The following is a 23,836-nucleotide window of genomic DNA, read 5'->3' on the forward strand; positions in this document are numbered from 1 at the left end:
ACAGTGTTTCTAGAAAGATCAGCTGAGGAGACACGAGAATGCGGGTCATGCCACCCCTGTAGGATGACTGAATAAAAAAAAAGGAAGAGGGAGTAAAACAAGCACTGGCATTCAGCTCTCTGCTTCCTCACTGCAGACTCCATGTCATCTACTTCCTCAGGATCCCCCCACTACAGCGAGAGCTGTCCTTGATGTCGTACATTTTCTGCCATGACAGACTATATCCTCCAAGAGTGAGCTGAAATAAATCCTTCCTTCCTTCCTTAAATTGCCTTTGTTAGACTGAAATCTCTGCAACCTAAATCCAAAACGACCTCTTTTTCCCTTGTTTATTTGCTCAGGATTGTTGTCATAGCAATTGAAAGCTAATACAACATGCCAGAACCCATCAAACCTTCAGAAGTAGAATCTAAGTAGGTGAAACCTAGGAGCTCATCAGACAGTTGGAGAGGTACCTCTTAATTCAGAGCTGCCAAGTTAGACTCTGGGGTCCATATTGCCTTTGTCTGGTCCCACACTCAATAAGAAAATGACCTCTTTCTCTTGCCATTGACCCTCTGTTTTATCCCCCATCTTGACACACCATCTGCCTATGCCTCCCATGGAGAAAGAGTAGAACTCAGGCTGCGTTCCAAAGGCAAATAGCAATGTGGATGGGGACTAAGCATGGTTCAGGTAACACCTATCTCTTCTCTCCCTCCTAGACTATGCTTGGAAATTCCTTTGGCAGCTGAATCTCAAAGAGATGCTTTTAGTGTACCACACCTACCATGCAATGCTCTTCAAAGTAAAAATGCTAATGGAAACTAGAAATAGGTTGTTCTACCCCCAGATTTCATGGTAATGAGGAAACAGCCTATGAATCAGCTGATACAAAGGGCGAGGGGTGGGGGAAGGTTAAAGCAAAAGCAAATGCTGAATCCATCACCTGATACTACCACCCAGCCCACCAGCCCATTTAATTACACACTGAGTATATGAGTAATTAAAAATAACAATAATAGTCACTGGGCTATTGTGCTGAGAAGAATAGGTAGGAGATGAAGAGGTGGTGACCTTGACCTTGTAGACTAAGAAAATGTGAAGGGTTCTTCTAAATATGGGAGCTACCCACTGAACCATGCGTTGAGGAGGAGCCGAAAAAGGGAGCAAGACCCATTCTTGTCCGTAGGGGTGGCAGATGATGGGCAGTGAATCATAGAGGTTAAGTGCAATCACAGGTTCCTCCACCTCCTACTTTTATGAGCCCAGGTAAACATACTGCTTCTTCATCTGCCAAGCGAGAACAATCATCATAACTCCATCACAAGGTATACGGAGTTTATAGTGACCTGTCAATTCAGTGTCACGAGAAACTTTAATCAAAATCATATGACTAAAATATTCATCTCAGTGCCTAGCTGCAGGTAAAGAACCGACAGATGGCTGATAATCACTACGACAGCATAGACGTCCTGTCTGTCTTTCTGTTTCCGGTTCACTGACAGATGTTCAGCAGGGGCTTCATAGTCAGTCTCAGCCATAATTACCTCTAACCCCAGTCCTGCATGTCTTTATTTTCTAGAAGGACTAGATGTGTAGGGCAATTTCCAAAAAGAAATATACTAATCAAACATAAAGACTGCATCTCGGGGCGTTTTAAACATTACAATTTCTAATTTGTTGTTCCTTCTAGCAAGAAGGTATGAAATCCAGTGAAGCCACAGAAAGAGGAAACAGTGTAGGAAATGGATTCTGAGGGCAGAGATGGGAGAACAGATAAGATTTGTAGATATTGAGAATTCATGACTAATAAAATATAAAGATAAGTGACTAATAAAAAAAGAAGAAGAAAATTTTAGAGGTGTGTTTTTCATGCTTTTGCCTTTTGTACTTTCTTTTATTTTCATTTTCGTTTTAAAATTTTTATTTGTTTCAGTTCTGCTCTCATGCCTCCCAGACTGGCCTAGAAAGTTGTTGTTAGTGCAGGAGGATACCCTTGAACTTCTGACCGATCCTCCTGCCTTCTGAATGCTGGGATTATAGGCAAGTGCAACCATGACTGAGTTTCTAGGGATCAAATCCAGGACTTATGCATGCTGGGCAAGCACTCATCAACTGAGCTCCATCCCCAGGCATTCTATTTCCTTTTTCATTGACACATAATAACTGTATCTTAATGTGGTACAGTGTGATAATTCACTACATATAAAGGGTAATAATCTCATTCACATAATTAATTTTTATATCATCATTTTTGTGTGTACTTGGAGGCTTCAAATTCCTCTACTAAAATTTTTAATAGTTTGAGCTAGTCAAGGAAGCATATACCTATAATCTCAGTTCTTGGAAAACTGAGGCTGAAGGTTTGCTGTGAATTCAAGGCCAACCTAGATACAAAGTGAAAAGAAACTACCAACACCACACACACACACACACACACACACACACACACACGCACACACACAAGCAAATTATATATATAGCACACACTCTCACGTGTGTGTGTGTGTGTGTGTGTGTGTGTGTGTGTGTGTGTGTGTGTGTGTGTTATTTCCCCAGCACTTAGAAGCTGAAAGCAGGAAAAACAGGAGTTTAGGTCATCTTTACTTACATTGTGAGTTCAAAGCCAGCCTGAGCCATATGAGATTCTATATCAAATAAAATAACAATGATAGTGATTCTATCCACTATACACCTATCACAACAGTGCAAATCTACAACACTGACAACAACAAATATTGATGACAAGAATGCTGAGCAGCAGCATCTCTTATTGCTAAAGAGAATGCAGAACGGTACAGCTACTTTAGACAGACTTTATTATCTTCTTATTAAAGTAAACATATTTTATTCGCTCAACAAACACTTCTGATGAATGAAAGTTTATGTCCACACAAACCTACATGCAAGGGGCTAGAAAGATAGTTCAAGGATTAAGAGCACACATTGCTCTTGCAGAGGACCTCAATTTGTTTCCCAGCATAGATGTGGGGTGGCTCACAACTGCCTGTAACAGCCCCAGGGGAATCAAATACCCAATTTCGGCCTCCATGAGTGCCTGAACTCAACTGTACTTAACTAAACATACACACACACATACACATAATTAAAAATAACAGAAATATGTTAAAAAATTCCTACATGTAGGTATTTAAATTGGCTTCATTAATAATTGTCAAAACTTTAAGAGCAGCTATCTTTCAATAAATGAACAGATAAAGTGTGGTACATACAACAATGACGTATGATACAGCACTAGACTGATATATGATATAGCACTAAAAGATTGTCTATCAAATCATGAATTGTCATGGAGGAAAGTTAAATGCACTAAACTAAGTGAAAGAAGTCAATCTGAAAAGGCTCCATTCTGTACAAATCTACCATATGACATTCTGAAAAAAGGAAAAGTGATGCTTGCCCAGAGCCAATGGGGAAGCAGGGAAGGGAGACTGAATGCACAGAGGTGTCGGGCAGCTAGCTTGTGTGACACTTAACGGTGGATACATGTCATTGCCGGTTTATCTAAAACCATGGAAGGTACAACACAAAAAGAACCTTAATAGAAAATGAGTCCTAACAGATTTAGGGATTATAAGATTGTATCAATGTGGGTTTGTAACTAGTTCACCACCCTAATGGGGATGTTGATGGCTTGGGAGGCTGTACATGTGGGAAAGTAGGAGGTATGTGGGACATCCTTGTATTTTCCTGGTACTTTTTTATGAACTAAAAAAATCTCAAAAATTAAATCTGGTTTAGCAACCTTGCAAGTGTTAGGCAAATCCTCTTGGAATGTACAAATAGATCACTAACCTCTACCAACCCAAAGGCCGAGTGTCATAAATAGCATCTGAAGCTTATAGCAAAGACTCCTCCACTTTGCTGTAACCACCTACCAATACTCCCACAAATGCATTGTAAAATTGCTGTGATTTATAACTTTCTTTTGTTCTGTTACTACAAAACTGTTACTATATTGGAACATGGTATTTGGAGCAACCGGAATCTGTGTTCCTGTGTGTCACTTGGATTTGGCTGCAGAATAAACTATCTCTTAACTCTTCAAGATGAGTACTGTATTTCTGTATTTAAAAAAGAAATGCAGGGGAGCTTGTCCATTACAAACTGATCAAAATGGCATGGATAGATGGTAGATAGATAGATAGATAGATAGATAGATAGATAGATAGATAGATAGATAGATAATAGATAGATGATAGACAGACAGATTGATAGATGATATATAGATGATACATAATGGATAGAGATGTGTATCGTGATAGCATTCTAAGCAAAAATTTTTTGAGAAAAATAGATACACTGCTTTAAAAGTAAACATGGAGAAATGGAATGCTGAAAACCACTTGTAATTTAATCAACTAACCTTTGGAACTTGCAATACTGATTTCAAGTGTCACTTGCCTTGGTGGGTGGGTAAGCTTTGGGACTGGTTTTATCCGAGATGTTATAGACTCAAAAATGAAACTATCTGCATTCTTTGATGATAGGTTTGCTGAATGTCTAACTCTGTGCTGGGGATACAGTGTTAATAAAAAGTGAAGGATTGCCTGCTGTACCAAGCTTTTTCTTTCCCTGTCTTCTTTTCATGTATTTTTTTTCAGCACTGAGGTTGAACCCTGTCTGGGCCTTGCTATGCAAGCACTCTACCATCGAGCTACACACAAGCCCTGAGCTTGTATTTTCAAAGAGAGTTGAACGGAGTGGCTGGATGGGAAAGAGGTCTCCCACAATTAGCAAAGAAAAGGTGGGAATGTCTTCCCACAGAAGTTTTTAGTGTAAGCCTCCATAGAACAGGACTGTCATATACTACATTCCTTTGATTATGACTCAAACACCACTTCAGGAAGTCATTGTTCCCACTGTTTGGGATGTGGGTCATCTCTGAGAAAGCTTTCAAAATTGCCTATGGCTAGGTGTTGGTAGGAGAATATTTACCTAGCATGCCTGAGACTCTAGTCCCATCCTCAGCATATAAATAAATAAATCAATAAATAAATAAGGTGTTGAAGCTGACCTGGTCAGTCTTAGGTTGACCGTTGTCATCCCTTATCTTCTGTTACAAACTCCACCCTCATCACCACATGGTTTATTCTGTTCCCTAGTGTTTGACTCTGAAACACCTCCTGCCTGTGCTAAAGGAGTTCTCCTTTCCATAGCATTGGGTCAATGTCTGGATCTCCCAAAGACTGGCAGCTTTCCAGGCACGTAGCAAAAATATCTCTGATAATGTGGCTGGTGACACCATCATAGTCTAACAAGGGGGAAACTGTGAGTTATGCTCCTAACATCACACAATAAGGCACACTGCCTTGTCTTGAGTCTCCTATTTTGGGGACACAAGAAAAGGCATAGGTATATCCAGAAACCAACATGTTAGCATTGTTTGTGATTCCAGAACTTCATCATTGTCCAATTTTAGCGAATCATCTTTCCTAACCCTTACCTCCTATCCAGGCTCCATGAACCATCCCCCTTCCTTCAGGAACTGAAGCCAATGACTGAAATGCATCTTCCTGATCCTCTGTGATTTGATTTGACTCTGATTGGATTTCAAATACAGAGAACACAGATCTATCACCACGCAGGGCTTTAAGATAATTGACATCTTTGTCCCCTGGACATATTCTGACAGGAGAAAAGTGGGAGGAGGGCATAAACCAATGAGGTGGAGAACAAATACTTTAAACATCAGCCCCGAGGTCACCCCAGAGTGGATCAGGAATGATCTTCCTTCCTGCCTTCATTTGAGAAGAAATCCCCACAGGGAGACTGAATCATGCCCTCCCTGATGATGCAAGTAGAAACTGTAGTTGCCAGGAGGGAAAAGCCGCAACTATGTCCCAGACAAAAAAGCTGACTGCTTAAAACTCCTTGATTGTGTAAACTTGGGTGCTTGAGCCAGAGCCAAATTACTTTGGACTATCTTTTTTTTTTAAGGTATGATCATTTATTTGTTACCCTTAAAGAGTTATTTTTGACTGGACTCAGACTTAGAAGTAAAAGCTCTCAGAGAGGACAGCCTATGTCTCTTGGCGATCTTTTCTTTGGCTTCCTTCATTCTCTTGGCCAAAAGTTTAGCATATTCTGCAGCCTCATCCTTGTTTTTCTTTGTTCGTTGTTTCTTTAGAGCAATACAACGGCGTTTGTGTTGCAGGACACGTGGAGTAACAAGACGCTGACTCTTGGGTGCTTTGGTCCTGGGCTTCTTACCTTCTTTGTTTAACGGCTTTCTGACCACTTATTGGCAGACATCATCTTTAGAGAGATTAAAAAGCTTTCGGATTCTGCTAGCTCTTTTAGGTCCCAACCGACAAGGCACAGTAGTATCTGTCAGTCCAGGAATATCCTTCTCTCCTTTTTTTACAATAACCAAGTTGAGAACACTGAGATTGGCATCCACGATGCATCCTCGAACAGACTTGCACTTCCTCTCTCCAGTTCTCCTTGATCTATAACAAGAATGCCCCTTACTCAACAGCAGGCACACTCTGCCCTGGGTCAACATGCCTTGCTTCGTGGGAAAACCTTCTTTGTCATTCCCGCCACTGATTCGGATCACATAGCCCTTCCACTCTTCACCCAGAGCATCAGCAGCCACTTCTGTGGCCATGCGCTTCTCGTAGAACGTATGAAGCTTGTGCTCATCGTCCACTTCGATGAGTTTCTGACAGCCGGTGGCAGGGAAGGATATATTCAGCTTCATCTTGACACCGCCGAGCACCTAGGAGGCGCCACGAAAAAGAGCTACTTTGGACTATCTTAATTTTTGTTAATAACCATTCATTGCCCACCTATGTCTGACCGAATGCCCTTTCAATGAACAGGCAAAGTAAATTAGAACGTATTAGCAAACCACTAGACTCTACCAACCAAAAAAGTCACAGCATTAGGAAGTTGAGAACCACTGAGCTAGAGGACTAGTAGAACACAGATGATGGAAAGAGGAGGACAGAAAATGCCGGTGTTTAAAGGATTAAGTGGAAAGAGGTGTGATGGGAGGGGGAGGGGGTAGTGGGTGGGTTAACAAAAACTATGGAAGTATGTTAAAGTCTCATGGAAAACCCACTAGTTAGTAGATTCATTTCAAAATATAACTTTTTGAAAGGGGAGTTTGAATGGAGTTATCTTACATGGGTAAGCAATGCTTCTCCCAGAAAACATGGATTATTAATTAAAATTTCAATACAGGGCAAGGGACACCCCACCATGAGTTATTGGTCAGGGAGGCCCTAGAGGTCTCCAAAACAACACAGATTATTGTCATTGCCTGTAGTTATCCACTGTAACTACATGACAGGATGCTGTTAAGGGAGACACTACACATGTTGACTGCAGAACATAGAGAAATCAACCTCAAATGAACAAAGAAGCTTCCTCCCTGCTGGCTAGCTTTCATAGTGCTAGAAGGTGCTATAATCTGTGGTCCCAGGTTGCATAAAAAAGGACAAAGGATTGCCCAATTTAAGCTGAAAATTCCACCTCTTATTCTCAGCATGTTGGCCCTATCTGCTTCTCTACATTGACTGCTACCCAATACAGAAGTTCTTCTGACCAATGTTGAGAGCAGCCGAGGTTTGTGGGTTTATTTAAAGGACATTTTGATAACATGACCATTTAGTTAAATAACCACAGCAGCTTCTACTTTAAGGTATATACCTTCCCAGTCTTGGGCTTTTAATCAAGATACAGTACCAGGTGTGGCATTCTTTCTAATGAAGCAGGACTCAAATACAGTCAAAGAGCAGTTAGTTACCCCTTAACAGGGATGCCACTATTACTAAAGTGGACAGATCTTGCCTTGTAGGTCAGTATTGCGGCATTCTGGATAAGATCATTGATGCCTTTTTTCTCCCAGAAGTCTGCACAGCGCCTTTCCCCCTCCCATCTAGATCCACTCCCCTTCTGTTTCTCATTAGAAAACAAACAGGCTTCTAAGAGATAATAATAAAATAAAATAAAATGAGATAAAACAAAAACTGACACCAGAACTTGAAAAAACAAACGAACAGAAGAAAAAGAGCCCAAGAGAAGGAGTAAGAAACAGAGATACACTTGTTTGCACACTCAGGAATCCCATAAAAATCACTCAACTGGAAGCCGTAATATAATACACAAAAGACCTGTATGGTTAAAAGAGAGAAGAAAAATATATACAAATTAAATAAAAATAAAAATAAATAGTAAGCTAAAATTTAGAAAATAGAGGGGGGTGGGAAGCCCTGACATAACATTATGAGACAAGGAACCTCCAAAGATGCCATTGAGTTCATTTTCTGTTGGCCATCTCCTACTAGGCATGTGCTCCCCAGGAGACCATGTTGATTTAGAGGGTCTTGGTTTTTTGGTATCCTCTAACCCAACTGGCTCTTATGCTCTTTACATCTCCTCTTCCGAAAGGTTTCCTGAAGGGAAGGATTGGTAGAGATATCTTGTTTAGGGGTGAGTGTCCCAAGGTCTCTCACTCTCTGCATAATATCTGTCTTTAGGCCTCTGTATCTTCCCCCTCTGCTGCAGGAGGAAATTCCTCTGATGGTGAGTGAGCAAAGCACCAATCTATGAGTATAGCAGAATGTCATTAGGAGTCATTTCATTGCTACCTTTTAAAAAAAAAAAAAAGTAATATTTAGGTTTTTTGGGGGTTTTTTGTGTGTTTTTTTGTTGTTTTTTGGGTTTTTTTTGCAATACAATTCAGTTCTACATATCAGCCACGGATTCCCTTGTTCTCCCCCCTCCTGCTCCCCTCACCTTCCCCCCAGCCCACCCCCCATTCCCACCTCCTCCAGGGCAAAGCCTCCCCCTCGGACTGAGATCAACCTGGTAGATTCAGTCCAGGCAGGTCCAGTCCCCTCCTCCCAGGCCGAGCCAAGCGACCCTGCATAGGCCTCAGGTTTCAAACAGCCAACTCATGCAGTGAGCACAGGACCCGATCCCACTGCCTGGATGCCTCCCAGACAGATCAAGCCAATCAACTGTCTCATCCATTCAGAGGGCCTGATCCAGTTGGGGGCCCCTCAGCCATTGGTTCATAGTTCATGTGTTTCCATTCGTTTGGCTATTTGTCCCTGTGCTTTATCCAACCTTGGTCTCAACAATTCTCATTCATATAAACCCTCCTCTTTCTCACTAATTGGACTCCAGGAGCTCCACCCAGGGCCTAGCCATGGATCTCTGCATCTAGATCCCTCAGTCTTTGGATGGGGTTTCTAGCACGACAATTAGGGTGTTTGGCCATCCCATCACCAGAGTAGGTCAGTTGGGGCTGTCTCTCGACCATTGCCAGCAGTCTGTTGTGGGGGTATCTTTGTGGATTTCTGTGGGCCTCTCTAGCACTTTGCTTCTTCCTATTCTCATGTGGCCTTCATTTACCATGGTCTCCTATTCCTTGTTCTCCCTTTCTGTTGTTGATCCAGCTGGGATCTCCCGCTCCCCCAAGCTCTCTTTCCCTCAACCCTCGCCCTTCATTATCCCCACTCATGTCCAGGCTGTTCATGTAGATCTCTTCCATTTCTCCATCATTGGGCGATCCCTGTGTCTTTCTTGGGGTCCTGTTTTCCAGGTAGCCTCCCTGGTGATGTGAGTAGCAATCCAGTCATCCTTGTTCCACATCTAGTATCCTCCTATGAGTGAGTACCTATAGCTCAGCCGTTAAAGGCTAGGCTCACAATCAAAAATATAGTTTTACCCAAGGTCCCTGAGCTGGTTAGTCTCAGGTTGTGGATCACCCAAGTAATATCAGGTATGAGTTCCATTTCATCAAGTGGGCCATCAGTCAAATGAGATATCAGTGGGTTACTCTTGCAAGACTTCTGCCACCATTGCACTAGCATATCTTGCAAGAAGGGCACTATTGTAGATCAAAGGGTTTGTGGCTGGGTTGGTGTTTGTGTTTCTCTTTTGGTAGAGTGCAGAGTATCTTTCTGTATCAAAGACCCTAGAATCTGGGGATGAAGGCCCTATGTAGATCCCAGCTCAGCTTCTCTGTGTTCAATGACTTGTGTAGGTATTGTCTTCAGCAATGGGGACTTGCCATTAGTTTGTGGAGAGCAACTTATAGTCTTGTCAACCACCTGGGTTGTTTGGGATTTTCCATTGGACCCCTTTGGCTAAACATAAAGCTGCATAAGAATAGCTTTCCATACTATTGAGGGGCAAAGAGCACTCATGCCACTGAAACATAGTTAGAAAAATAGATAAAAACCACGGAGTTGGGAGAATAACAAGATACGTTACAATAGGAAAGAAACCAAGTCAAGAAAAGGAAATGCCATTATTTTTCCATTTGTCTTTAGTTTTTATATTAAAACCTTTGTTTGAATGGGGGGCCATAATGGCCCATTGTCCACTAGCTGACATGCATGAGCTCTCCTCTACCCATATCTCATGGCTTTTTTGCACACCTTCTGTGGTGATTGACAGGAAAGATACAAGAGCAAACAGCCAATCCTTCAATTTAAGAGTTTATCAATAACTGGAAGCGTCCCTCTTTATACTACTTATTATGAATCCAAACTTAACAATCACTTACCATAGAAACAAAGATTCCAATTTCATAAAAGTTATAAGGAACAAATATACTTCTTTAACATTTAGCAAGAAACCTTCAGGACATTCATAGTTGCCCTGGAGCTCTATGTTCAACATAATTTCACTTTCTTTCCCTGACTGAAAATTTTAATGGATTCCTGACAAGATTATGCCTTAACTTCTACATCCTCTCTCTGATCATCCTATCCCTGACTAACGTGTGACCTTTTATGACTGAAGTATTGAAAGTCATTAATGGTCTCATTGCTTCTGATTGCCAACATTTGCAAACTGTGCTATGGCATTTATCAATCGCCTATTAGTCTGGGCAAGGATCATTCCCAGCATTGGTTTATGCTCCACAAACTAATTTTCCTTAATTATAAGCAGCTCAGCTCATACAGTCCTAATAAACTACTAATGGGCTTGCCATGAAGCCCACAGAAAAAAGAAGTACAAGAACAGTTGATATTTAGTAAAATTAAATAGTAGTGAACCCTGGTAAATTAAGTTCACTTTTCTGTAGCCCTGACAATAGTTGAGACTCTTTTACTGGAAGGCTGGGAAATATTGCTCCAGGTGATTTGTTCAAATGAAAGTAAGGTAAGGGTAAAAAAAAAAAATGATCTAACACTCCAGACTTAATGTTCTCTTTCCTGCACCTTTACCTCACTTTCTGAAGAGACCTAAAGCTTATTTCTCTTTTTTAATTTTATTTTTGAGATTATGATACAATTACATTTTCTCTTTTCTTTTCTCCACCCCAAACTTCCCTTATACTCTTCCCTGCTCTCCTTCAAATTCATGGCCTCTTTTTTCACTAATTGTTATTACACACACACACACACACACACACACACACACACACACACACACACACACATTTATATATTCCCAAATATAACCCGTTCAGTCTGTATACGTCACTTGTTTGTTTGGGGGGCAGACCATTTGGTACAGGTCAACCAACTGAGTGCTTTTCCCTGGGGAAGACCGTTTCTCCCAGATTTCCACAGTTGCTTATAGTTCTTTGTGTAGGGTTGAGGCCCTGTGGGCTTTTCCCAGTCTAGTTTGGCATTTCCATTGTTGTCATCCTTGATCAGCCCACATTTAGGCTGGCATGTTGGTGATATAGCTTCTGATGCTACTAGGAGACACACTTGCACAGCAAATTTCCTGATCCTCTGGGTCTTACAGTCTTTCCAGTCCCTCTTCTGCAATACACCCTGAGCACCAGTCATGAGAGTGTTTTATAGATGTATCTGTTGGAACTGGACGCCACAACTCTGCATATTGATTGGCTGCAGTTTTCCATAGTGATCTCTATCCATTGCAAAGAGAAGTTTCCTTTATGGGGCTGAAGATGATATTTTCTGTGGGTATAAGGACAAATATTTATAGATTGTTGTTAAAGATTATGCTGGTTTAGTAAATTAGTGCTTGTAGATTCTCATCCAATAACCATGACTTCTCTAGAACTGAGTAGTTAGCTAGGTTGCCAGTACCAGGCATGGTTTCCCATATGGAAGTAGATCTTATGTCCAATTAGAGAGATGTTGGTTACCACAAAAGCATGCCACTACTGCACTCTCAGGGTTATCATGGCATGCTAGTCATTGGTGTGGTTCATAAGATGTCATAATTGGGACATAATTGGCACAGTTAGTTGCCTCTCTCCTTTGGAAGCTTGCATGGTGCCTTCTGGTACCATGAAAGCTAGTCCATAGGGAGGAGGCCTTCAGGTCAGTTCCAACTCAGGGGTCTCTGGACTCTGTTTCTGAAGTACATGGTGTCTTCAGCAATAGGGATGTATCTTCACCCCTAGAACATTACCAAGGGCAATAGCAATAGGCTGTATGTTTTGGAAGTCTCTTGGACAGCCCTGGCTAACAACTCAAAAGAGGACTTTTTCATGCCTAGTATTGGAATTTCATTAAGTGGTCTCTAAATCTTGGAGAGGCCACCATCAGCCCAGATTAAGAGAGTTCTTCAAGACTATAGAATGGACTATGGAATTAGATGCATTATAGGGCTTTTTGGTAAAAAGTTAATAGTAGGATACCTTGTGACTTTTATGGACATCCTTATTGTTATTTTACCCATCTCCTTCCTTCTTCTGTATTTACCTCCCTTGCCTTCCATAAAGAGCACCTGCATGAAGCTTACTTCTTTAATTGTTCTCAAACAGTCTCATAAAATTCCAGGGCAAAAAGAACTTACCCTTAGAAGATATGGGCTCTTACTAGATATATGGGCTCAGGCAAGTCACTAACCTCTTGCTTAATTACAGCTGGGGTCCAATTAAATTTCACTACAAGAGACATTATAAAACTTTATCTATTTCTGAGAACAAAGTTTGAATTCTGCCCAAGATCTCCTCTATGATTATGTTCCCAGTAGATGTTACCTCCTAGCTGTCACAATTCCAGTACCATCATTAGACCATGAAGATCTACAGCTTCTTTTCACAGTAGCTGAAGGTGTTCACATATATCAGGGTAGAGAGTGTGATGATGTATAGTGTCCCCCAATATACTGTGTCTCCCTGTAGTAGGACAGGCCCATAGGGTCGAGGAAACTGACTCAGACCAGTAGCCAAGGCATGCACATAACATACTCCTTAAAAGCCAACCTGGAGTCTGCCTGAGGACCTAGCAACAGTGGCTGTGATGTCAGAGTTCCTGATCGTGTCCAGCCAATGAGGGACGACCACACAGACTGGGTGCTGGGAGGAGGATATATAAGGCCTTCCCTGTTATTGAATAAATGAGTTCGTTATTTGCTTTCAATAGATTCCTGGTGTCTGAGTTGTTGATGCCACACCTTCTCACCCACTCCCCCGAGGGAGCTATTAGAATCCAAGCAACTTCTCCCAATAAAATTTACCTGAGGATCAGAGGAAATAGTCAGCCACTATATAGAACTCAGGCAATCGTAGCACATGCCTTTAATCCTATCACTTGGCAGGCAGGGATCTGTCTGAAACAGAGCCAGGCATGGTGGCACATGCCTTAAATTCCAACACTAGTTAACCATGGAGGTCTGGAGGTCTGTACAGACAGACAGGAAGTGACAGAGCTGGGCAGGAAGAGGACGTGATATAGCTTGGACAGAGAGAGCAAATCAGATGGCAGAACAGCAAGGCATATAGGCGTGGGTAGACAGGAAGTATCTCATAATACACACACACACACACACACACACAGTGTGTGTGTGTGTGTGTGTGTGTGTGTGTGTACGTATTATATATATATATATATATATATATATATATATATATATATATATATGACAAATGACTGACCAAAGTAAAGATGGATACCACCAAAGTACAACTTAGTGAACCAGTGAGTTTCACTGGGCTTACTTGTAGGAGCATAGGTGAGGAGTTTCCTTCAGGAGCAGAAATCCCTCAACGAGAGCCTCATCACAAAAGCCCACCCCAGCATGGATGACACTCCACAAAAGCTGGAAGCCTGAAGCACACTGCACAATCAGCAGGCCAATCAGTGGGAGAGTATCTTTTCCAGGCCACTCAGATGGTCCTCACCTCTTCCAAATAGTTCACCTGGTCTAAAGCTCTTCTAGGCAACTCAGTCTCTTCTTCTGGGAAGCCTGGCTGGTCTGCCTCTTTTAGGCAGCTCAGTTCAGCTGGCCCAAGCCTCCTTTAGACAGCTCAGTCCCCCAACAGTGTTTCTAGGCACTCTATTTCTCATATAAGATTGAGAAGGAGGGGCCTATTGAATGTGGCCAGTTTCAGAGACTTCCTGAAACTTTTGAGTTTTTACTTCCTGAGTTTTCAGGAGCTTCCCTGCAAGATGGAATGTCTCACCTCCCCTTAGAACATCCTGGAATTTAAATGAGCTTCTCCTCAGGACGTAGTGTTTTATTGTGGAGGAGGTCGCTGTATAACAAATGTGTAAGTATTTTTGACTCTTCCAATGGGGCAGACTCCTGGCCTGGTGCTGCCACTCAGTTTAATTCCTGTTATCATCCCCAAAGTTTTTCAAAGGCACTGTGGTTCCTTTGACGTGTGTCCATTCTCATTCAGTTAGCATTTAGAGAGAGCTTCCATTTGCTGTGTATGAAGCTTTGGGATAAAGGTCTAGGAACAAACCAGGCATAGTTTCTATTCTTAGGAAATTCCTTCACTAACAGAAGAGTCACTTAGGATATTTAAGTCATTTATAGCCTTAAGTCTCAGCTCTTATTCTTTCAGAGTCTTGAGAATTGTCGGGGTAATTAAGTTGACAGATACTTTCCATAAATTCCTTCACAAGGTGGCACACGAAAAGTTTGAGTGACCCACACATGACAATGCTTCCTATTCATTGTTTCAAGAGGGTAAGCTTTATGTCAATAGGCATTTAAAAAAAAAAAAAAGGTCTTGTGTCATTCCTATTTCCTGATGACATACAGACTTTCCAGATTTCTTTGTAGGCTGCCAGAGAGATCGAATCACTCTTTAACCACCAAGGCAGTTCTGTGATATGTGACATGGCTGGTGGGTATGTGGTACATATATTGTAATATCCCTGTTTTAGTGTGCTGTGATTTATGTACCATGGTGTATTGCGATGTGTATGTTGCATGTATGTTTGTTTGTGATAGTCTTCCATAGTCACTCATTTGACTAAAATAACACATCAATCCTGAAGAAAGATCTATAGCCAAGCTTTCATACTGTGCCTGGGGTGATGAAAAGGATTTCATTAGTGCTCTGTGACCCTTTAACCTACTCCCATTTTTGTTTGTTTGTTTCAATTTTTTCCTTTTATTTTTCTATCTGGAACACAGGAATACTTCTGGCAGAGCTGGTCACAAAGACTACCTCAGGACTAGGGGCTCATCACAGGCAGAAAGAATAGATTTTTTTTTTTTTTTTTTTTTTTTTGCAAAGCCAAGGACTGGGAAGGGTTCCAAAAGGGGAGCAAATAATTACAAGTCAGCTCAGTTTCCTGATCTTCCTTTTGACTAGCCTCACAGGAGGCCAGCAGAGCATCTCATAGAAGCATTTGGAAGTGTTAAGGGCCTAAAGAATTAAAAGTTGTACATCAGCAGGAGGGTGGGAAAGTGACTCAGCCCACTTGAACCTGAGTAATGCCTGTGTACACTTTGAGTGAGTTGTCCAAACAGTGTTGGGATTCTGCCTTCCTTCAGTGACAGCAATTGATTGGAAGGACAAAATGAGAGCAGTTGGTAAATGTTTGAAAGTGCAGAATGAAATCCATCCCAGGAATTGGCCCGATCTCCAGGTGTGCAAAATGTCTCAAGTTCAGTCCTAGGGAAAATTAACCAAAAGAGCAATGGCTTCCCCAACCCTGTTCTTCCCTGCTTCCTGTTGTCATCACTCTCACTCCAGAAGCTAAGTGCCTTTAAAAAAAAAAAAAAAGATTTCTTATTTATTTGTGTGTGTGTGTGTGTGTGTGTGTGTGTGTGTGTGTGTGTGTGTGTTCGCACTTGCAAATACAGATATTTGTAGAGGCCAGAAGAGGGCACCAAATCCTCTGAAGCTGGAGTTACATAAGCAGTTGTAAGCCACCTAATGTGAGGTACTGAGAGATACAATGGTCCTTTGTAAGAGCAACAAGTACTCTTAATTACCGAGCCATCCCTTCAGTCCCCAACTTCCTTTTTGATGCCCCACTGTTTCTATGCCTGGAAAGCAATCCTATAAGTCATTCAAGGGAACCAGCAGAGGATGATGAGGATGAAATGAAATGCCCTATTTCTTATATGCCAGAAACTCTGGCAGCATAATATACATGTAGAGAAAGTTACTTGGGGTAAGAGAGCCCTTTCTGTGCCCTCAAAGCAACTCTCGGTTCTGTTGACCATCATCTGTAGGTTCTGAGCATTTTTAAAACCCACGGGAGGGGAAACTGTGATCAGGATATGCTGTGTGAGAAAAGAGCCTGTTTTAACAAGAGATAGGGGGAGAGGAAAAGAAAAATTCCCATCTATGTTCCTCCATCGGTGAACTTTCTTTCTGCGTAAGTGGACTAAATGTTCCTATTCCTAACTTCTGTCCCCCTCCCTTCTGCCATCTCCTAGTCCTTGAGGGGAGGTGCACACCTTTAATCCTAGGAGTTGGGAGGCAGAGGCAGTCAGATCTCTGTAAGTTTGAGACCGGCCTGGGCTACAGAACAAGTTAAATGGCTTAAGGTTAGATAAAGCATGAATTATTTAGATAGGAAAGGCGGCTTTAATATGTGGACTTGCATGTCTCCCGCCAGAACAGCCTACAATTCTCAAACCATGAGCCGAGATAAACTCTTCCTCCCTCAAACTGCTCTTGTCAGGTATTTGGTGACAGCATTGGAAGCAGATGCAGCCACCGTGCCCTGCTGCTATGGGCTGTATTTTGAAGCAATCAGAGAGCTGGTGTTATTAGGCAGGGCCCCGTTTTTATAATTATTTCTCAGAGTGCTTCTGGACCACTTGAAAGTTTGAATATGAACCCATATTAGCATGATCCTTGGGCTTCTGATTGTAAATTTTCCTACAAATTTTCATTTTTTCCCACCCAGATACTAGACACAACTAAGATATTTTTACCTCTCTGTATAAAGGAGGGAGGGAGTATTTTTTCCCATTTTGATCATTCACTTAAAAAGGAAGCAGTCTCTTAACAAATGCTTTCCTTATGACTGGGTTTCCCTCAAGCAGTGGCCTCTGATGGATAGTTTAATATCTTCTTCCAGCATCTAGTTCTGATACATTGACTAGTGGAGCAGAGATTTGTAAACACCAGAGTAACAAGACTGCTTTTTAAATGTGCTCTGTTGAACCATAATGCAAATCTTAATACAATCCTGAGGTCTCTAGGACATTCAGATACTTTGCCTCTAATTGACATGCACAGAAATAAACCTGAGCAAATTATCCTGAGGGCAATGATGTAATGAAAAGACTGAGGTGAGAAAGAAATTGTCAAACCTAGGACAAGCCCCTGGGTGCTTTCAAACCTGGTCTAGTACTTCTTACAGAATTATACACACACACACACACACACACACACACACACACACACACACACACACACACGGAGATGGAGACAGAGACGGAGACGGAGACAGAGATGGAGGGGAGGACAGACAGATTCATGCATACACACACATTTAAGTGAAGGGACTTTTCAAATTTTTTGCATTTTTTATTTAGTGTTTGTGCAACACAATTTTGTCCCCTTCTCTCTACACATTTTGATTTCTTTCTAACCCCTTTTTTGGTTGTTTTTGTTTTCCTTACCATGTCTCAGAAGTAAGTGATATTTTTGTTTGTTTTGTTTTGTTGTTTTTTGAGACAGGGTTTCCCTGTGTAGCCCTGGCTGTCCTGGAACTTGCTCTGTAGACCAATCTAGCGTTCTATTCAGAGATTCTCCTGCCTCTGCCTTCCAAATGCTAGAATTAAAGGCATGCACTACCACCTCCCAGCTAGAAGTAAGTGATCTTATTAACATTTTTCTAACCCAGTTGTCTAAGCTGGCTTGGAACTCCTGAGCTCAAGGGGTCCTGCTTGCCTAAGTCACTTTCAAAGTAAATGGAGCAATCACCCAGTGTAATCTCTACTTCTTATACCAGAACAGTAGAGTAACTCTGTAACCTGAAACTCGGGCTTGTGATTTTGACATTCTGTTCTGAAACCTCAGAGGATTTTTCTACATGAAGACAGTTTCTTCCAAAGAGAAATCCCAAAATCAGCTAATGAGGATATTTATTTACACCCCAAAATCCATGGCTTGCATTTCAGCCCCACTATTTTGCCCCCAGAACATCTTTGAAGGTAATGGTTTCAAAGCCCATTGAAATAGTATACATGGCTCCTATAAAGAAGAAAAAACCATAGTTAGAAAAAAATAAGAGATTCAGTTTTAGAAACTCTGGACTTGACCTGCTTCTAGAACATAGGCATATCTAGATGACTGTTGGATGTGCAGTCTGAGGCTCTCCTGTTAGAAATGCCTGAGATGCCGGGCGGTGGTGGCGCACGCCTTTAATCCCAGCACTCAGGAGGCAGAGCCAGGCGGATCTCTGTGAGTTCGAGGCCAGCCTGGTCTACAGAGTGAGATCCAGGAAAGGCGCAAAGCTACACAGAGAAACCCTGTCTCGAAAAACCAAAAAAAAAAAAAAAATGCCTGAGCTGAAACCTTAGTGCTATGGGATGTTCTTTGGTATGCTGTGAATATGTGTTGCTCTCATGGTTGATAATAAAGCTGTTTGCCCAATGGTGAGTCAGAATAAGGTTAGGCAGTACAAGCAAACTGAAGACTGAGATGAAGAAGGGCAGAGTTGGGGCAGACACCAGCCAGTCACCAAGGAAGCAAGACATGTAGAAAATGAAGTAATAAGCCACGAACCACATGGCAAAGCATAGATTTAAAAATGGGTTAATTTAAATGCAAGAGCTAGCTAGTAATAAGCCTGAGCCATCTGCCAAGCATTTATAATTAATATAAGCCTCTGAGTGATAATTTGGAAAGTGACTGCAGAACAGGGCAGGACAGAGAAAAGCCTCTGTTTATGTGGGGCACCAGATAAATTGGGACATGGGAGTATGGAACCAGGAAGGTTTATTAAGGAATGAAATCAATATGGTACACTCATGACACTTAACAAGGTTGAGACACTGCTGCTGATTCAGCTGCTGCTGTCCTGTTGTTCCACACAAGGGAGATGGAAGCAAACTACAAGCCATGCTTCTCCTCTGCTCACTGTCTGCTCTGACCAGTCCAAGAAAGAGCTCAACCCTTCCCCCACAAATTCTTAAAGGGTCACATACCTCCAGAAAAGACCACGCCCATTGGGCCAAACCATTCCAATTGGTCATTGGAACGAATGGCAGAATTCCCACACCTCACAATGAGTTGTCACACAGCAGAAGAAGCTACAGCTTAGTCAGAATCCTCCCAGGAAGATGCAAATAACAAGATAAGCTGGAATGTGAGTATGGGAATTCTGTGAAAGATGAAGAGATGGCTCCAAAGTTAAAAGCACATATTGCTTCTGCAGGGGAGCAGAGTTCAGTTTCCAGATCCTACATCAGATAGTTCACAACCACCTCTAACTCCAACTCCATGGGACCCAATGCCTTCTTCTGGCCTCTACAGGCACCTGCACTCAAATGCACATACCCCCATACACACACACAATTAAAACTAAAACAAATCTATAAGAAACGAAAAAAAATTCTGTGAAGAACACTGAATTTCTAATATGCCAGAAAAGATAGAGAACCAGCTGAGAGTAGTATCCCAGATCCAAGAGATTATCTTAAAGAGGAAGTAATAAGTGACAGAGAGATTAAGAAAAGATTTAGAGGAAGCTGTTGGGGAATCATTCATCATTCCATACATTTAAGATAGGCTTATTATATTCTATCCTGGAGGACTGTTGAGAAGAATAAATAAATTGATATGTAGAAAATACACAGGACAAGTTGGCCCAAAGTCACATGGTAGTCCATCTATGGCTATAACCAAAGCTCTCTGGTTCTTAATCCAGTGGTCTTTTCCCTACATTCTTTTTTTTCATTCAGGTCCTTTCCCTGTAGCTGGAATTTTCTCCAGTCCTGCCTGGGCCTGCAGCCACTCAGACCCAAATAAACACAGAGACACTTATATTAATTAAAACTGTTTGGCCTAATGGCTCAGGCTTCTTGCTAGCTAGATCTTACATTTAATTAACACATAATTCTTATTTATGTTTAGCCACATAGCTTGGTACCTTTTCCCAATTCTGCCTTCACATCTTGCTTCCTCTGTGTCTGCCTGGCAACTCCCGACTCAGCCTTCCACTTCCCAGAATTCTCCTCTCTGCTTATCCCTCCTATACTATACTTCCTGACTGGCTACTGGCCAATCAGCCTTTTATTTATCAATCAATCAGAGCAACACATTCATAGCATACAGAAAGACATCCCCAGCATTTCCCCCACAATATAATAGCTACAAAAAGTGTGATTCATTTTGTTAATGCTAATTGTTAAGTTCCTGTCATTTTGCATGCATTGATACAGAGATGAATCTCTTTCTTTGGTTGTTAACTCACTAATTGAGTTGAGATGGAAGATTTTCCTGGGGTTCACTATGATTCCACAAGAGTTGTACATGAAGACCCTTCAGGAAAAGTTAAGAGTTTATTATACCACAGCTTGAAACCTTGACCCAAAAATGGAATCACTAATTAGGCTAAGGTACAGGCTCTTTTGTGTCTTTGACCCCAAGTCTCAGGAACCAACAAAAACAAATAGCCACCCGGAGCCTTGCTCCCAAGTCTCAAATGTTATATTCCCTAGTGCTGTGCCAACTGTTACAAATAATCCCTGACTCATGCTCATGAAGGGAACCCTAGTTAAATGCAGCAGATCACAAAAAACAAAAAACGTGAAAGTAGGAGGAAATATTGAAAAAAAGATAAGATTGGTGTGATGGGGAAAGAGATGAAAGGGAATAGTGGGGACTTTGATCAAAGAACATTATATGTATGTATGAAATTATAAAACAATAAATGAGTGGGAACATGAGTGATCAGGTCTGGGAGTAGGTAGAGGGAGAGTACTGAAAGAGACTACCGGCCCTCTCTCTGCCCTCTACTCTGCTCTGCTCCCCTCTTCCCCCACCCCACCATCTTTCTCTCTCTCCAGGCCTGGCTCTCTTCTCTCCTATCCCTCCCAATAAAGCTCTCTGTAACTCTGGTTAAAAAAAAAAAAAAAAAAAAAAAGACTTCCGGAAATGGGGGGCAGCATTTTGGGGTCAGGTAAAAACCTGGTACAAGGGAATCTCCCAGGAATCTACAAGGATGACCCCAGCTATGTATCAATAGCAGATACATAGCCTGAACTGGCCATCTCCTGTGACCAGATTGGTGCCTAGCCCAATTGTCATCAGAGAGGCCTCATTCAGCAAATGATGGAAACAGATGCAGACCCACAGCCAAACATTAGGTGGAGCTTGGGGAATCCTGCAGAAGAGGAGGAGAAAGGGTTGTAGGAGCCAGAGAGTTCAAGGACACCATGAGAAATTCACAGAATCAACTTAACTTGGACTCATAGGAGCTCACAGAGTCTGTCACAACCGGGAGCCTGCATGGGGCTGACCTAGGCACTCTGTTGTGTAGCTTAGTCCTCTTGTGGGACTCCTAACAGCAGGAACAGGGGCTGTTTCAGGCTCTTTTACTGGCTTCTGGGATCCTATTCCTCATACTGGGTTGCCTTGGCCAGCCTTAATACATGGAAAGGTGCTTAGTCTTACTGCAACTTCATATACCACGAGCAGTGGATTGGAGGGTGGGAACATGGGGGGGGCGGTGGAGGAAGAGAGACTGGGAGGACAGGAGGGGGGACTCTGTGGCCCGGATGTAAAATAAATGAATAAATTTATTTAAAAAACAATAAATGAATTAAAAAATAAAGAAAATACACTGTCTCAAAAATGTGTGCATGCTTGTTCATGTGTCTGTGGCTGTCTTGATGAACATTGTTTGTCAAGTCTGATGAATTCCAGGGTGTCATATTTTCTATGACAGTACATACTTTTTACATAACACAAAAGCATGAAGATATCCTATGTTTACTTCTAGAAGATGGATACTGTTAGCTCTTACGTGTTAGTTAGCTCATGATCCATCTTGAATTATTTTTCCTGTATGATGTGAGGTACAGATTGAGACTTATTTTACTCCACATATTTATCCCATTACCAAAGTATCATGTGCTGAAGATGTTTTCTTTTCCCATTGAAGCAGCTTTATGCTTTTTAAAAATCAACTCACAACATACATATATATTTTTATATATTATATGTCACATATTACATGTTACACCTCTATTCTTATTTTCCCTATTTTTAAATTATTTTTAAACTTTGTATACCAAATGACAGAATGTTGCATGGCATTTTCATGCATATATACATTATTCTGTCTATTTCTGCTTTGACAGTGGTCTGAACACTTAGTGTTACAGCTTTCTATTAAGTCTTAAGCTCAGGCACTGTAAACCCTTTAACTTTGTAACCACTTTTCAAGATGGTTTCTATTGGTATTAAGTATTAAGTATTAAGGCAACTCCACGTAGTTAAAAGGGAGGTTTATTTTGTCGGGTAACTTACAAGTAAAGGGATAGATTACAGGGTCCAGGAGAGGTGAAGCGCAGTCTAGCGGTGTTCTCTGGAGAACTCGGCTCTGTCTACATCCAGGATCCAGGAACCAAGAGAGCCAGCACATCTGGATCTTGGGTCTTTAAGGGCTCCTCCTTCAGCCCTGCCTCGTAGGCGTGACAGTTACCGGAAGCCTCAATGGGGGTAGTTCTTCTAGGGCAAGGCTGGAACAGCTACCCACTACAGGTTTCAGCTATGCTGGATCTTTTATTTTTCCAGAATACTTATTGGGATTTTGATTTTTTTTTTTAGCATTTCATACATGAATAGTGTAGACACCACTCTCACTCATCCCTCTCCCCACCCCATCTCCTCCCAGTCCCCCTCTAAAATTCACGACCTCTTCTTCTTTATTATTATTATAATTTTATTATATGTGATGTCTATTCTTGGTTGTCAACTTGTCTACATCTGGAATTGACTAAAATCCAAAAAATGGAGGGCACACTTTTGAGGGATATTTGCTTAGTTTGAAGTAGGAAGATTCACTTCTAATCTGGATCTTTGACATAGGAAGACACACCTTTAATCCAGATCCTTTGAGCTGGGAAAAGACACCTTTAATCTGGTTCTTGAGGTGGTCAGACACACCTTTCATCTGGGCCACACCTTCTGCTGGAAGCCTGCATTAGGATATGGAAGAAAGAAACTTTTGCTCTTTGCCTGCTTGCTCTCACCTTGTTGGCAAGTCCACTGGCGTTAGAGCCTACTTCTTTGGGATTCCAGGGTATACAGAAGACCAGCTGAGACATCCAGCCTCGTGGACTGAGCAGCTTCTCGATTCTTGGACTTTTCATTCACAGCCAGCCATTATTGGATAAACTGGGACACAGCCTGCAAGTCATTCCAATAAATCCCATATATGTGGGATATACATATATGTGTATGTGAATATATATATATATATATATATGTGTGTGTGTGTGTGTGCGTGTGCGTGTGTGTGTGTGTGTGTGTGTGTGTGTGTGTGTGTGTGTGTGTGTGTAGAGAAAGAGAGAGATCCATTCTATAAGTTCTTTTGCTCTAGAGACTAATATAGATTTTGGTACCAGAAGAGGTTCTAGAGCAGTAGAAGTATAAGGATAAAACTTTTAAGTATCTGGAAAAGGTTTCCTATTTTCCAACAGCTACAGTGGCTGAAACCTCTCC

The 23,836-nt window shown here is 41.7% G+C and overlaps 1 pseudogene; it reads right to left on the reverse strand.

Moving 5' to 3' along the window:
- Nucleotides 1-5,974: 5,974 nt before the first annotated feature.
- Nucleotides 5,975-6,709, reverse strand: LOC128104048 (40S ribosomal protein S6-like; annotated as a pseudogene).
- Between the last annotated feature and the right edge of the window lie 17,127 nt (nt 6,710-23,836).

The sequence above is a fragment of the Peromyscus californicus genome, unplaced genomic scaffold, assembly GCF_007827085.1.
Source record: "Peromyscus californicus insignis strain IS unplaced genomic scaffold, ASM782708v3 Scaffold_8__1_contigs__length_139910024, whole genome shotgun sequence".
Taxonomy (NCBI): domain Eukaryota; kingdom Metazoa; phylum Chordata; class Mammalia; order Rodentia; family Cricetidae; genus Peromyscus; species Peromyscus californicus.